This window comes from Triticum dicoccoides, chromosome 4A (genome assembly GCF_002162155.2).
Source record: "Triticum dicoccoides isolate Atlit2015 ecotype Zavitan chromosome 4A, WEW_v2.0, whole genome shotgun sequence".
Classification (NCBI taxonomy): domain Eukaryota; kingdom Viridiplantae; phylum Streptophyta; class Magnoliopsida; order Poales; family Poaceae; genus Triticum; species Triticum dicoccoides.
In genome coordinates, this window is record NC_041386.1 from 536729067 (window position 1) to 536746637 (window position 17571).

Genomic DNA, 17571 nt, shown 5'->3' on the forward strand with positions numbered 1-17571 from the left:
AGTGTACATCAATGTGCACGGATAAAATATTCTCTTGAAAATCTTGGTGCTACATACTTAGCTGCTAATCCTGTGTTTCATGCAAGAACCAAGCTACATACTTAACGGCAGAAATTATTGTTGGGGAACATAGTAATTCAAAAAAATTCCTACAATCACGCAAGATCTAACTAGGAGATGCATAGCAACAAGAGGGGAGAGTGTGTCCACGTACCCTCGTAGACCGAAAGCGGAAGCGTCATGTAACGCGGTTGATGTAGTCGAACGTCTTCACGATCCAACCGATCCAAGTACCGAACGTACGGCACCTCCATCTTCCGCACACGTTCAGCATGATGATGTCCCATGAGCTCTTGATCCAGTAGAAGGACGAGGGAGAGTTTCGTTAGCACGACGGCGTGATGATGGTGTTCGTGATGGATCCGCGCAGGGCTTCGCCTAAGCACTACGACAATATGACTGAGGTGGTAAACTATGGAGGAGGGCATTGCACACGGCTAAGAGAAATCTTGGTGTGCCCCCTGCCCCCATATATAAAGGGGGGAGGAGGAGGTGGCCAGCCCAAGGGGGGCGCGCCAAGGGGAGAGTCCTACTTGGACTCCTAGTCCAAGTAGGATTCGGGCCCCCTCCTTCCAACTAACGGGAATGGAAAGGGGGTGGAGGGAGAAGGAAAGGGGGGTCGTGCCCCCAACCCTAGTCCAATTAGGTTTGGGCTTGGGGGGGATGTCGGTGTCAAAACCGGCAGATCTCGGGTAGGGGGCCCCGAACTGTGCGTCTAAGGCGGATGGTAACAGGAGGAAGGGGACACAATGTTTTACCCAGGTTCGGGCCCTCTTGATGGAGGTAAAACCCTACGTCCTGCTTGATTTATTCTTCACGATATGGGTATTACAAGAGTTGATCTACCACGAGATCAGAGAGGCTAAACCCTAGAAGCTAGCCTATGGTATGATTGTCTGCTGTCCTACGGACTAAACCCTCCGGTTTATATAGACACCGGAGGGGGCTAGGGTTACACAAGGTCGGTTACAAAGGAGGAGATATACATATCCGTATTGCCTAGCTTGCCATCCACGCCAAGTAGAGTCCCATCCGGACACGGAACGAAGTCTTCAATCTTGTATCTTCATAGTCCAACAGTCTGGCCAAAGGATATAGTCCGGCTGCCCAGAGACCCCCTAATCCAGGACTCCCTCAGTAGCCCCTGAACCAGGCTTCAATGACGACGAGTCCGACACGCAGTGTTGTCTTAGGCATTGCAAGGCGGGTTCCTCCTCCGGATATACCACAGAAGAGTTCAAATAAAGGATAGTGTCCGACCCTGCAAAATAAGTTCCACATACCACCATAGAGAGAATAATATTTCCACAAATCTAATCTGCTGACACGTTTAGGCAACATGACATCATGCCATGGCTCGGCGATTATTCGAAACGTTTTTCTTTAACTAGCCCCGCACATAATGCGATGCAGTTTCTTGACACATCTTGTCAAAGCAGAGATCGTGTTCCCCTTATTGCGGGATTCTCATCAATACGGACGTGGGTAACCCAACCGCACCATCAATTAAGACGCTTGGTGGATAAGGAAGTTTTACCAGGCTAGTGGAGGTGCATAGTTTAGTCCGCCCTTATAAAGGGACAAGGTCTCACCTTTTCTACCCTCGCCTTCTTCCTCCTTGCTCATCCATTCTTGTGCACTCGAGCTCCAACGCCAAAGTCCACATCCTTCCCCTCAACCTTCTCCAATCATGTCCAGAGCGGGAGGCAAATGGATGGCTTCCTCTGTTACGGAGGGACACATCAAGATGCTGCGCGGAGCCGGATACTTAGTCGCGAACATCGCGCATCGGCTGCCATGGACTAGGGTAGATCATTCCTACCCCTAAACCTCACGAGAGGGTAGTCTTCCTCCAGCACTTCCTCTGCGGACTAGGGTTTCCCCTCCATCCATTCATCCGTGGTCTCATGTTCTACTACGGGCTGGACTTCCATGATCTGGCCCCGAACTTCATCCTCAACATTTCGGCGTTCATCGTCGTGTGTGAGGCTTTCCTCCGCATCCGGCCCCACTTCGGCCTGTGGTTAAAGACCTTCAATATCAAGCCGAAGGTGGTGGGAGGCCAACAAGCAGAATGCGGCGGAGCCATGGTGGGCAAGATGCGCAATGTTATATGGCTCGAAGGCTCCTTTGTGGAGACCATAAAGGGGTGGCAATCGGTGTGGTTCTACATCACCGAGCCGCGCGACGCCAAATGGGTGGCTACCCCCAAGTTTTGATCTGGAATCCCCACGCGGCCCACCTCCTGGAAAGAGAAGGGTCTGTCCTGGGGTTCGTTGGTAGAGCTGGACGGACTCCAGAAATGTATCCGGAATATGGCCGGCAAGAAGCTCAAGCTTGTCAACATAGTCCAGGTCATGCTCATCCGCCGGATCCTCCCGTGCCAACAACGGGACTTCAACTTTTGGGAGTTCGACCCGGCCCAGCACCAGACTCTGAGCGAGCTCTTCGACACGACGCACAAGGACGTTTGGAAGGTGCTGTTCAAGGGCGCCGAGGTCCCTCCCTCCGTCACCGAGGACCGCGGGCTAAGCGCGAAGCGCCAAGCGCATTCGGTGAGTTCTATACATTCGGTAGGATATTTATTTCCCCTAGCTTAACCATGTGCGGGGTCTAACCTCCATGCCTTTGATAGGACTGGGTGGAGACGTCGGGACAGATTAACTGTCCGGCCCCTCTGCTCGAAGACACTGCGGACGCTCTCCTGATGGAGATGCTGACTCCGAATCCTTACAAGGTGCCGGAGAAGACCAAGAAGGCCAAGGGAACCCTAAAGAGTTCCCGACGCCAGGTGTTATCGGACTCATCATCCGATAACTCCGCAACGCACTCCTCCCCCGAAGACGAGGAGGAAGATGAAGATGCTCCCCGTCCAGTCGGGGGAGACAAGAAAAGGAAGGTCGCCCCAACTGGGGGGGCGAAGGGTCCAAGAAGGGAAGGAATCTCCTTCCGGACTACTCCACCACCGCCGCCGAAGGCGAAGACGAATGGCTGCTCAGGGACAAGCCCCTGGCGAAGTCGTAAGTATTAGGATGCCAGAGTAACTCATAGCATACCTTTGTCGCACTGCCTCTCCTAACACCGAATTATGACTATGCAGACCGCCACGAGCCCGTATTGATGTATCGTCGGACAGCTCCCTGGGCTCGTCGGATATGGATAGCGATCCACTTCCGACCGCCACCTCCCCTTGCCCTACGGACAATGCTGAGGTATTGTCTCAAGAGGCACCGGGTCGAGGGGAGACAGTCCCGGAGGCGCCTCAAGGCGACCTTCCAGACTCCGGGAGCAGAGGGAGCATGGCTCCCGAGGGCTCCGAGTTCGGCCCTCAGCCGAACACCGCGCCGGAACCCCCAGTGGTTCCAGACTCGGGCAGGCGGCCTCCTTCCAAAAGGGGCAAGACGCCTGTGCCGGTGACCTCTGTCCATCCAGAGGCACCGGACAATCTGCTGGGAGCGCTTCACACTACTTCCATCGATGAAGAGCACCGTACTATTATGAGTGCGGTGGTCCAGAAGGTTCAGTCCGCCAAGAGCGGACTGACTGAAGCCTGTGCCCGCCTTCTAACGGGCTTTGAGGTAAGTTTTTGAAATATGGCGAAAAATATTAACGCATAGACAGTAGCCCCTGATGCTCTGTTCGGTGTTCACAAAGAAAAGCCGAACGGAGGATCAAACAATATCACAGGAGTCTAATATAAGTATGTCAATATGCGTATGCAGGCTTCGCTGCTAGCCTCTGCCGTACTAACTGCGGAGGTCGCCGCACTGAAGCAGGACCTTAAAGGGTCCAAGGACGAGCTCGGCCTTGCCAAGAGGCAGCTCGAGGAGAACAAAGGTAAGTAGTACCTAGTCTATGGATATGTATAAAGAGAATGTGATTGCAAAATGACAGGATCATCGTAAATTTGCCAGGGGCCACGACCGAGGTGGCGACCCTGAAGCAAGCGCTATCTGAGGCCGAAAACAAAGCGGCCAAGGAGCGCGCCGAGCGGGAAAGGCATGAGGCACGGGTGGGAGAGGTGCAGCAAGAGCTCCACGCTCTCATGACGAAGCACGAGGCGTTGGATCTTGACTTGAAGGCGTGAGAGTCCGAGCTTGCTGCGGCCCTTGAGAGCACAAAAAATGCCAAGGCCGAAGGCCAAAAGGTGTTGGGGAACGTAGCAGAAATTCAAAAAATTTCCTACGTATCACCAAGATCTATCTATGGAGAGACCAGCAACAAGTAGAAAGGAGAGTGCATCTACATACCCTTGTAGATCGCTAAGCGGAAGCGTTCAAGTGAACGGGGTTGATGGAGTCGTACTTGTCGTGATTCAGATCACCGATGATCCTAGTGCCGAACGAACGGCACCTCCGCGTTCAACACACGTACAACTCGACGATGTCTCCCACGCCTTGATCCAGCAAGGAGAGAGGGAGAGGTTGAGGAAGACTCCATCCAGCAGCAGCACAACGGCGTGGTGGTGATGGAGGAGCGTGGCAATCCTGCAGGGCTTCGCCAAGCACCTACGGGAGAGGAGGAGGTGTCACGGGAGGGAGGGAGGCGCCAAGGGCTCAGGTATGGATGCCCTCCATCCCCTCCACTATATATAGGGGCAGGGGAGAGGGGGGAGGCGCAGCCTTGCCCCTTCCTCCAAGGAAGGGGTGCGGCTAAGAGGGGGGAGGAGTCCATCCTCCCCAAGGCACCTCGGAGGTGCCTTCCCCCTTTAGGACTCTCCCCTTTTTCCTATATCTTGGCGCATGGGCCTCTAGGGGCTGGTGCTCTTGGCCCATGTAGGCCAAGGCGCACCCCCTACAGCCCATGTGGCCCCCCGGGCAGGTGGCCCCACCCGGTGGGCCCCCGGGACCCTTCCGGTGGTCCCGGTACAATACCGATGACCCCGAAACTTGTCCTGATGGCCGAAACAGGACTTCCTATATATAAATCTTTACCTCCGGACCATTCCGGAACTCCTCCTGACGTTCGGGATCTCATCCGGGACTCCGAACAACATTCGGTAACCACATACAAACTTCCTTTATAACCCTAGCGTCATCGAACCTTAAGTGTGTAGACCCTACGGGTTCGGGAGACATGCAGACATGACCGAGATGTTCTCCGGTCAATAACCAACAGCGGGATCTGGATACCCATGTTGGATCCCACATGTTCCACGATGATCTCATCGGATGAACCACGATGTCAAGGACTCAATCGATCCCGTATACAATTCCCTTTGTCTAGCGGTATGGTACTTGCCCGAGATTCGATCGTCGGTATACCGATACCTTGTTCAATCTCGTTACCGGCAAGTCTCTTTACTCGTTCCGTAACACATCATCCCGTGATCAACCCCTTGGTCACATTGTGCACATTATGATGATGTCCTACCGAGTGGGCCCAGAGATACCTCTCCGTTTACACGGAGTGACAAAATCCCAATCTCGATTCGTGCCAACCCAACAGACACTATCAGAGATACCCGTAGTGTACCTTTATAGCCACCCAGTTACGTTGTGACGTTTGGCACACCCAAAGCACTCCTACGGTATCCGGGAGTTGCACAATCTCATGGTCTAAGGAAATGATACTTGACATTAGAAAAGCTTTAGCATACGAACTACATGATCTTGTGCTAGGCTTAGGATTGGGTCTTGTCCATCACATCATTCTCCTAATGATGTGATCCCGTTATCAACGACATCCAATGTCCATGGTCAGGAAACCGTAACCATCTATTGATTAAACGAGCTAGTCAACTAGAGGCTTACTAGGGACATGGTGTTGTCTATGTATCCACACATGTATCTGAGTTTCCTATCAATACAATTCTAGCATGGATAATAAACGATTATCATGAACAAGGAAATATAATAATAATCAATTTATTATTGCCTCTAGGGCATATTTCCAACAGTCTCCCACTTGCACTAGAGTCAATAATCTAGTTCACATCGATATGTGATTAACACTCAAGGTCACATCCCCATGTGACTAACACCCAAAGAGTTTACTAGAGTCAATAATCTAGTTCACATTTACCATGTGATTAACACTCGATGAGTTCTGGGTTTGATCATGTTATGCTTGTGAGAGAGGTTATAGTCAACGGCTCTGAACCTTTCAGATCCGTGTGTGCTTTACAAATCTCTATGTCATCTCCTAGATGCAGCTACCACGTTCTATTTGGAGCTATTCCAAATAACTGTTCTACTTGGAGCTATTCTAAATTGTTGCTCCATTATACGTATCCGGTATCTCTACTCAGAGCTATCCGGATAGGTGTTAAGCTCGCATCGACGTAACCCTTTACGACGAACTCTTTTACCACCTCCATAATTGAGAAAATTCCTTAGTCCACTAGTTACTAAGGATAACTTTGACCGCTGTCCTGTGATCCATTCTTGGATCACTCTTGTACCCCTTGACTGACTCATGGTAAAGCACACTTCAGGTGCGGTACACAGCATAGCATACTGTAGAGCCTATGTCTTAAGCATAGGGGACGACCTTCGTTCCTTTCTCTCTATTCTGCCATGGTCGAGCTTTAAGTCTTAACTTCATACCTTACAACTCAGGCAAGAACTCCTTCTTTGACTGATCCATCTTGAACACCTTCAAGATCACGTCAAGGCATGTGCTCATTTGAAAGTACTATTAAGCGTTTTGATCTATCCTTATAGATCTTGATGCTCAATGTTCAAGTAGCTTAATCCAGGTTTTCCATTGAAAAACACTTTCAAAATAACCCTATATGCTTTCCAGAAATTCTACATAATTTCTGATCAACAATATGTCAACAACATATACTCATCAGAAATTCTATAGTGCTCCCACTCACTTCTTTGGAAATACAAGTTTCTTATAAACTTTGTATACACCCAAAATCTTTGATCATCATCAAAGCATACATTCCAACTCCGAGATGCTCACTCCAGTCCTCAGAAGGATTGCTGGAGCTTTGCATACTTATTAGCATATTTCAGGATAGACAAAACCTTCCGGTTGTATCACATACAACCTTTCCTCAAGAATCGTCGAGGAAACAATGTTTTGACATCCTATCTGCAAGATTTCATAAATAATGCAGTAATTGCTAATATAATTCCAACAGACTCTTAGCATCGCTACGAGTGAGAAAGTCTCATCGTAGTCAACTCCTTGAACTTGTCGAAAAACATCTTAACGACAAGTCGAGCTTTCTCAATGGTGACACTTACCATCATTGTCTGTCTTCCTTTCAAAATCCATATGTACCTAACAGCCTTACGACCATCAAGTAGTTCTTCCAAAGTCTACACTTTGTTTTCATACATGGATCCTCTCTCGAGTTTTATGGCCTTGAGCCATTTATCGGAATCCGGGCCCACCATCGCTTCTCCATAGCTCGTAGGTTCATTGTTGTCTAGCAACATGACTTCCAAAACAGGATTACTGTACCACTCTGAAGTAGTACGTATCCTTGTCACCCTACGAGGTTCGGTAGTGACTTGATCCGAAACTTCATGATCACTATCATAAGCTTCCACTTCAATTGGTGTAGGTGCCACAGGAACAACTTCCTGTGCCCTGCTACACATTTGTTGAAGTGACAGTTCAATAACCTCATCAAGTCTCCACCATCCTCCCACTCAATTCTTTCGAGAGAAACTTTTCCTCGAGAAAGGACCCGATTCTAGAAACAATCCCTTATTGCTTTCGAATCTGAGACAGGAGGTATACCCAACTGTTTTGGGTGTCCTATGAAGATGCATTTATCCGCTTTGGGTTCGAGCTTATCAGCCTGAAACCTTTCCACATAAGCATCGCAGCCCCAAACTTCTAAGAAACGACAACTTAGGTTTCTCCAAACGGTGTCGTCTCAACGGAATTATGTGGTGCCCTTTTTAAAGTGAATGTGGTTGTCTCTAATGCCTAACCCATAAACTATAGTGGTACTTCGATAAGAGACATCATGGTATGCATCATATCCAATAGGGTGCAGTTATGATGTTCGGACACACCATCACACTATGGTGTTCCAGGCTATATTAGTTGTGAAACTATTTCCACAATGTCTTAATTCTGTGCAAAACTCGTAATTCAGATATTCATCTCTATGATCATATCATAGATATTTTATCCTCTTGTCACGACGATCTTTCAACTTCACCCTGAAATTACTTGAACCTTTCAATAATTCAGACTCGTGATTCATCAAGCAAATATACTCAACATCTACTCGAATCATCTGTGAAGTAAGAACATAACGATATTCACTGCATGCCTCAGCACTCATTGGACTGCACACATCAAAATGTGTTACTTCCAACAAGTTGCTATCTTGTTCCATCTTACTGAAAACGAGGCTTTTCAGTCATCTTGCCCATGTGGTATGATTTGCATGTCCCAAGTGATTCAAAGTCAAGTGAGTCAAAATGCTCCATTTGCATGGAGTTTCTTCATGCATATACACCAATAGACATGGTTCGCATGTCTCAAACTTTTCAAAAACGAGTGAGCCCAAAGATCCATCAATATGGAGCTTCTTCATGCATTTTATACCGATATGACTTACCTGGCAGTGCCACAAGTAGGTGGTACTATCATTACTATCTTTTGGCATGAACATGTGTATCACTACGATCGAGATTTAATAAATCATTCATTTTAGGTGTAAGACCATTGAAGGTATTATTCAAATAAACAGAGTAACCATTATTCTCCTTAAATGAATAACCGTATTGCGATAGACGTAATCCAATCATGTCTATGCTCAACGCAAACACCAAATAACAATTATTAGGTTTAACACCAATCTCTTTGGTAGAGGGAGCGTGCGATGCTTGATCATATCAAGCTTGGAAAAACTTCCAACACATATCGTCAGCTCACCTTTAGCTAGTCTCCGTTTATTCCGTAGCCTTTTGTTTCGAGTTACTAACACTTAGCAACCGAACCGGTATCTAATACCCTGGTGCTACTAGGAGTACTAGCAAAGTACACATTAACACAATGTATATCCAATATACTTCTATCGACCTTGCCAGCCTTCTTATCTACCAAGTATCTAGGGTAATTCTGCTCTAGTGGTTGTTCCCCTTATTACAGAAGCACTTAGTCTCGGGTTTGGGTTTTACCTTGGGTTTCTTCACTAGAGCAGCAGCTGATTTGCCGTTTCATGAAGTATCCCTTCTTGCCCTTACCCTTCTTGAAACTAGTGGTTTCACCAACCATCAACAATTGATGCTCCTTCTTGATTTCTACTTTCGCGGTGTCAAACATCGCGAATACCTCAAGGATCATCATATCTATCCCTGATATGTTATAGTTCATCACGAAGCTCTAACAGCTTGGTGGCAATGACTTTGGAGAACCATCACTGTCTTATCTGGAAGATCAACTCCCACTCGATTCAAATGATTGTTGTACTCAGACAATCTGAGCACAAGCTCAACAATTGAGCTTTTCTCCTTAGTTTGCAGGTTAAGAAAGTCATCGGAGGTCTTATACCTCTTGACATGGGCACGAGCCTAAAATCCCAATTTCAGCCCTCAAAACATCTCATATGTTTCGCGATGTTTCAAAAACGTCTTTGGTGCCTCAACTCTAAACCGTTTAACTGAACTATCACGTAGTTATCAAAACGTGTATGTCAGATGTTCGCAACAACCACAGACAACGTTCGAGGTTCAGCACACTGAGCGGTGCATTAAGGACATAAGCCTTCTATGAAGCAATGAGGACAATCCTCAGTTTACGGACCTAGTCCGCATAATTGCTACTATCATCTTTCAACTAATTTTTCTCTAGGAACATATCTAAACAGTAGAACTATAGCGTGAGCTACGACATAATTTGCAAAATCCTTTTGACTATGTTCAGGATAATTAAGTTCATCTTATGAACTCCCACTCAGATAGACATCCCTCTAGTCATCTAAGTGATTACATGATCCGAGTCAAACTAGGCCGTGTCCGATCATCACGTGAGACGGACTAGTCATCATCGGTGAACACCTTCATGTTGATCGTATCTTCTATACTACTCATGCTCGACCTTTCGGTCTCCGTGTTCCGAGGCCATGTCTGTACATGCTAGGCTCGTCAAGTTAACCCTAAGTGTTTCGCGTGTGTTCCGAGGCCATGTCTGTACATGCTAGGCTCGTCAACACCCGTTGTATTTGAACGTCTGAATAAAACACCCGATCATCACGTGATGTTTTGAAACAGCGAACTGTCGCAACGGTGCACAGTTAGGGGAGAACACTTCTTGCAATTGTTGTAAGGGATCATCTTATTTACTACCGTCGTTCTAAGCAAATAAGATGTATAAACATGATAAACATCACATGCAATCAAATAGTGACATGATATGGCCATCATCACTTTGCTCCTTTTGATCTCCATCTTCGGGGCTCCATGATCATCATCGTCACCGGCATGACACCATGATCTCCATCATCATGATCTCCATCATCGTGTCTTCATGAAGTTGCCTCGCCAACTATTACTTCTACTACTATGGCTAACGGTTAGCAATAAAGTAAAGTAATTACATGACGTTTAAGTTGACACGCAGGTCACAAATAAATAAAGACAACTCCTATGGCTCCTGCCGGTTGTCATACTCATCGACATGCAAGTCGTGATTCCTATTACAAGAACATGATCAATCTCATACATCACATATATTATTCATCACATCCTTTTTTGGCCATATCACATCACATAGCATACCCTGCAAAAACAAGTTAGACGTCCTCTAATTGTTGTTTGCATGTTTTACGTGGCTGCTATGGGTTTCTAGCAAGAACGTTTCTTACCTACGCATGAACCACAACGTGATATGCCAATTGCTATTTACCCTTCATAAGGACCCTTTTCATCGAATCCGATCCGACTAAAGTGGGAGAGACAGACACCCGCCAGCCACCTTATGCAACTAGTGCATGTTTGTCGGTGGAACCGGTCTCACGTAAGCGTACGTGTAAGGTTGGTCCGGGCCGCTTCATCCCACGATGCCGCCGAATCAAGATAAGACTAGTAACGGCAAGCATATTGAACAATATCGACGCCCACAACTACTTTGTGTTCTACTCGTGCAAAGAATCTACGCAATAGACCTAGCTCATGATGCCACTGTTGGGAAACGTAGCAGAAATTCAAAAAATTTCCTACGTATCACCAAGATCTATCTATGGAGAGACCAGCAACAAGTAGAAAGGAGAGTGCATCTACATACCCTTGTAGATCGCTAAGCGGAAGCGTTCAAGTGAACGGGGTTGATGAAGTCGTACTCGTCGTGATTCAGATCACCGATGATCCTAGTGCCGAACGGACGGCACCTCCGCGTTCAACACACGTACAGCTCGACGATGTCTCCCACGCCTTGATCCAGCAAGGAGAGAGGGAGAGGTTGAGGAAGACTCCATCCAGCAGCAGCACAACGGCGTGGTGGTGATGGAGGAGCGTGGCAATCCTGCAGGGCTTCGCCAAGCACCTACGGGAGAGGAGGAGGTGTCACGGGAGGGAGGGAGGCGCCAAGGGCTCAGGTATGGATGCCCTCCCTCCCCTCCACTATATATAGGGGCAGGGGAGAGGGGGGAGGCGCAGCCTTGCCCCTTCCTCCAAGGAAGGGGTGCGGCTAAGAGGGGGGAGGAGTCCATCCTCCCCAAGGCACCTCGGAGGTGCCTTCCCCCTTTAGGACTCTCCCCTTTTTCCTATATCTTGGCGCATGGGCCTCTAGGGGCTGGTGCCCTTGGTCCATGTAGGACAAGGCGCACCCCCTACAGCCCATGTGGCCCCCCGGGCAGGTGGCCCCACCCGGTGGGCCCCCGGGACCCTTCCGGTGGTCCCGGTACAATACCGATGACCCCGAAACTTGTCCTGATGGCCGAAACAGGACTTCCTATATATAAATCTTTACCTCCGGACCATTCCGGAACTCCTCGTGACGTCCGGGATCTCATCCGGGACTCCGAACAACATTCGTTAACCACATACAAACTTCCTTTATAACCCTAGCGTCATCGAACCTTAAGTGTGTAGACCCTACGGGTTCGGGAGACATGCAGACATGACCGAGATGTTCTCCGGTCAATAACCAACAGCGGGATCTGGATACCCATGTTGGCTCCCACATGTTCCACGATGATCTCATCGGATGAACCACGATGTCAAGGACTCAATCGATCCCGTATACAATTCCCTTTGTCTAGCGGTATGGTACTTGCCCGAGATTCGATCATCGGTATACCGATACCTTGTTCAATCTCGTTACCGGCAAGTCTCTTTACTCGTTCCGTAACACATCATCCCGTGATCAACCCCTTGGTCACATTGTGCACATTATGATGATGTCCTACCGAGTGGGCCCAGAGATACCTCTCCGTTTACACGGAGTGACAAAATCCCAATCTCGATTCGTGCCAACCCAACAGACACTATCAGAGATACCCGTAGTGTACCTTTATAGCCACCCAGTTACGTTGTGACGTTTGGCACACCCAAAGCACTCCTACGGTATCCGGGAGTTGCACAATCTCATGGTCTAAGGAAATGATACTTGACATTAGAAAAGCTTTAGCATACGAACTACATGATCTTGTGCTAGGCTTAGGATTGGGTCTTGTCCATCACATCACTCTCCTAATGATGTGATCCCGTTATCAACGACATCCAATGTCCATGGTCAGGAAACCGTAACCATCTATTGATTAAACGAGCTAGTCAACTAGAGGCTTACTAGGGACATGGTGTTGTCTATGTATCCACACATGTATCTGAGTTTCCTATCAATACAATTCTAGCATGGATAATAAACGATTATCATGAACAAGGAAATATAATAATAATCAATTTATTATTGCCTCTAGGGCATATTTCCAACAAAAGGCCCTCCAGGAGATTGATGTGATGAAGAAGATAGCGGCGGGTAAGGCATTCTATATGCAAAGCAAGCATGTGAAAGTAAATTGACTGTTACTTACCCGAATCCGGAGCTCTCCAGGAGCATTTGCAGATTTTCCCCGCAGTGTGTCGGATGCCGCACAGTTTTACCAGGCCGAGGAGGGAAGCTCAACGGAGAAGTTGTTCTAGTCTCAGTATACTGGGACCGAACACCCGATGCCTCTGAGCGACCAGCTAAAGCAGTTGGTCGAGCTACACAAGGCGGCCGAACAGGCCATGAAGGGCTTTATAGTCTGGATGTGGCCTGGCGACGCCCTTCCCAACAACTACTTCGGCCTGGTGAGGCGGCTTGTGGATGCCTGCCCATGGCTGGAAGTCATCAAGCGGTCCGTCTGCATCGAAGGTGCACGCCGGGCTTTCGCCCGTGTGAAGGTGCAATGGGCCAAACTGGACGCCGTGAAGCTGATTAAGGAAGGGCTGCCGGAGGGCAAGGAGCATCGCCACCCTGAGATGTACTATGAGGGTGTCCTGAAGGGTGCTCGTCTCGTAGCGGACGAGTGTATGAAAGATATAATATTCAAGTAAATTCGCTCGTGTAATCCTGTATTTATGAAAACTTGTTCATATGCACTATGCAACGCTTATTTGAATTTAAAATATTACCTTCTGTTCGACTGTTTATCAAATCTGAGAGATGGCTAGTCGTCGGCTTCTGCCCCCACGCCACGAGTGCTGGGGTGTTCGGGATAAACCTGAGCACTCTTGTTCCCATTGTTGGGTCCTTCGAGGGAGGTGCTCAGCACAACGAATAAGGCAATCAGACTATAATGCGTTATCACTCTCACTTAGCCATAGAATTCTATAATTTTAAATTTCGGCGAAGCTCCTAGTATTCGGAAGGCCGAATTCGGGGCGCGATACACGCCTTAAGCCGGACAGGGCCGACTCCTCGCTCTAAGCGGCATAAGCCTTTAGGGACTCGAAACCTCTCGAACAGTGACCAGTCTCTTGCCTTATCATGACAGTCAGTTTTAGCTTTCTCTACTGAGGTGCTTAGCCCAGCAGAACCGGGGCACAATCGCAGTAGTTCTCCCAGTGCTACCTTAGCCGATATAGCGGAATGTAAGGTACCAAAACATGGGAGCCGGGCAAACTCAACTATTGACCCAAGACATGATTCAGAGATGATGCATATAATGTTATAAGTTCGGGGTGCCGCACTATCGAAAGTGTTCGGACTTCTCACGCCATATTATGGGGTATGCTTAAGCCCCTGGCGTATTGGCCGTACCAGAGTGTACGGGTGCTGGATGTCATAAATGAACATATACTAGCAAGATGCCCGTGCTACGCTACGGGATAAGAAATGATCAGGTGGACTTATAGTCAGGAGCTGGTATATGCTACTAATGGTAATAAAAATGTACCAAGCACTAATCAAAGTGACAATATATTATTGATAGGTACACATCAAGCACAGTCAAACATATGGTTTCCAATCGATAAACCTCTTCATCCAAGCGAAACATTTTCTTCTTCATCTTTGCCTCACGGGAGGATTTGTTCTCCATGCTCATCTCATTGCTCGCTCTATCGTATATCGAGGTGGTGACAGAGATCATGCAACAATAAGAAAATCCGTCCACATACATGTGACAACTGAGACAGACACTAACCATCTTAATTTTCTAGTTTCTCTTCCTATCCTTGTCTGCTTAATTTTCTACTTTCGACAATAGATTGATTATTTGCTCGGACAATAGCCAAGTCATCGAAGTCATGAATAGCAGCTTGCACTGGTGGGCAGTGTTGCAGCAGTTGCCAATGATAGTTATTTCTTGTCTTCAGAGTTTACCAAAGTGGTGTTTGAACATGAGCATCGAGTGGCGGATGCTATTGCCCATGAACTGGTCCGTCTTCCGATGTTTAATGAAGCTACTTGTTGGATTGAAGTACCACCACCATCAATTCTATCTCTTTTAGGAACATTATAATGATGTATACGAATGAATAAAGAGGCATTTTTATTTTAAAAAAAACAAGGGACCTAGTAATGTGTCCTTTTGGGGAACAAAAGAAGAAAGGGTAAAAAACCAGGAGGTGAACCTTACCAATCTAATGCACAAAATAGAGTGGTACAAATTAAAATCAGGACTTTATTGTGCACTGCATTACCAATGAAAATATCACATGATTTTGTTTCTTAAAACCAATAGTCTCATGAAACATACATGACTCGACACAAGAAATGCGTCGTCATGAAGTTGCGTCGCGAAAAATTAACAATCTAATCAATTGTTATTAAGCTTAGACACGCAAGAATATGACAGTAGTAACACGACATATATCTCCCCCGCCACAAAGTAGAGTATCAAAGACTATCTCCCATCACTATACAAAATCATAGTATCCAACTTTTCTACAAAGCAGCGCGTCCCCAAGCGTAGGAAATCGGACAAACTTTCAGGCTCTGCTTCACCCTCTCAGTGCACCACATACCTCCACTCCACTCACCACACCCTCTCAGTGTATCAGATAGGTGCCTTGGTATATGTTACATCTTAGAAATAAATGGTCAACGTACATCAAGAAACTGGAGGCAATGGTCCTGGCAGGAAACCTTTGTTGTATATATATCATTGGATTACTACTTAGTTGAACAAACTTTCACCTGCTTCTTACATTAGATAAAGCAGGGATTGACTGTAACACGATGAAAACCAAAGTCACCTACTGCCTGCTACTGCTTGCTACTTGAGCAAAACATAAAAAATAATGTTCTGACTATATTCTTGGGGAACTCTGCACTTAGTAAGATCAGGATCTCCTGACTATATTTTAACATACTTCAGTTTATCTTTAAAAAAATCATGCTGACGCTGATGCTTATTATAATTACCTTCCTTGGTGAAAAATATTTTCTGTAAAAAAATACCAACTGGCTTAAAAGATCAAGCATAATCATTTTAGGCTAGTTCTTATGATACGAGGTGCTGGAATGATTACATGTGGATCTTAATCTGACAAATATGACTACTGATAAATAAAAAAATATCATCCTCACCTATGCCATGAATTAGTTATTGTGCAAACAGTTGCCGCCATAGTCATCCTTGCAGCAGTAACTGCGGCGCAACACATTGCACGTTCCTACATTCCCCGTGCTCGCCCATCTTTGTGTCACTATCATGCACCTCGCCCTTGCTGCCACAACCTAAATTCAGAAATAGCTGATCCCAACAATGCAAATTTTCTTTCAGAAAATTTAGAAGTACAAAACCCCTACAAAAATCAAAATTGACCTGACACCTATGCAGTAGTTTACAATCACCAAATCAGACATATGAAGAATGCTCAAAGGTTGGCACTAACCCTGACCAAAAGATTAGCTTTGCATAAGTAAACTACCCTGCAAAATTTTGCCACTTGAACCTTCCAGTCATACAAATAATTTCACTACTCTTTAAAAGGTGGCTAACTCCATTCGGTCAGCTTGAAATCCAACAGATAACTAAGTACTTGGTTGGTTTTTCTGTGAGATGAAACATTAATCCTCATGGCCATCACCACATGTGCATAAAGGAAGAAATAATTTGTAGTTTTACCTCATAGCCAGAATGCACAATAGTTATGCACATATAAATGTCTAAAGTATGAAGGAACGATGATATGCATTGACAACCACATTGCAAATATAATACTTTCACACAAATTAAACTATCCTGCAAACCAGCCACCAAATCACTTCAGTATAAACACAAAAATGACCAAACAACACACTAATTAAGTGAAAGCAATGATCTCGCATTCGGTGGCTGTAACATTTTGGCGTAATACCTGCATGCTCCCCACCAAATGGAGGGTTAGCAAAAAAATAATTAAAACTTTAAAGTGCAAAAAGGATTTCACAAGAGCCTATTACAACAATCAGAGGCCTAATAATAAGCTTCACAACTTGCAGATGGCAATGGGAAAAGAAAACACACTGATAACATGTTCAAAACCATGAAATATGAAGCATGTTCCACTTCTTATGCAGTAGGTTGGCCGACACCATGGATGAGCAGAGCACAGCCGGCGAGATACCTGTGGAGGTCAGTGTCGGAGGAGACGACGATGAGGAAGTGGAGGTGGTGGGAGTGGGAAGTACGACTGCTGGATCAATAAAGGGTGGAGGTAGGAGAGGCGTTGTGGCACTGATGGCGCCGGCGGCGTACTTGTGGTGGCTGGGAACAAAGGAGATGGGGAGGAGTGGAGGGGATGACGAGGAGCACGGGGAGGTGGCGGTGATGGGAGTGCTAACTGCGGTGTTAGAGGAGAACGCAGGAGAGGCGTCCGCAGATGGACGACTTCGACGGCGTGCTTGCCGAGGTCGGCGTTGGAGGAGACGGGAAAGGGTAGAGAGGACGTTGAGGTGGAGGTGCGTCATGGTGGTGGGCGGTGGGGCTGAGAAGCATGAGAGGCGCAGGAGGTGGATGGCGCCAGCAGCAGCCGCCTCGCGCCGCTGCCAGATCGATTTAAGTGATGTCCATCGGTGATTCGATTTGTTTCCAGATGGTTCCAGGAGTTGGGAGAGAGAAGCCTGAACAAGAAAGATGTGGTTGAGGGGTTATGTGCAAATGAGCAGCAGACTGATTTA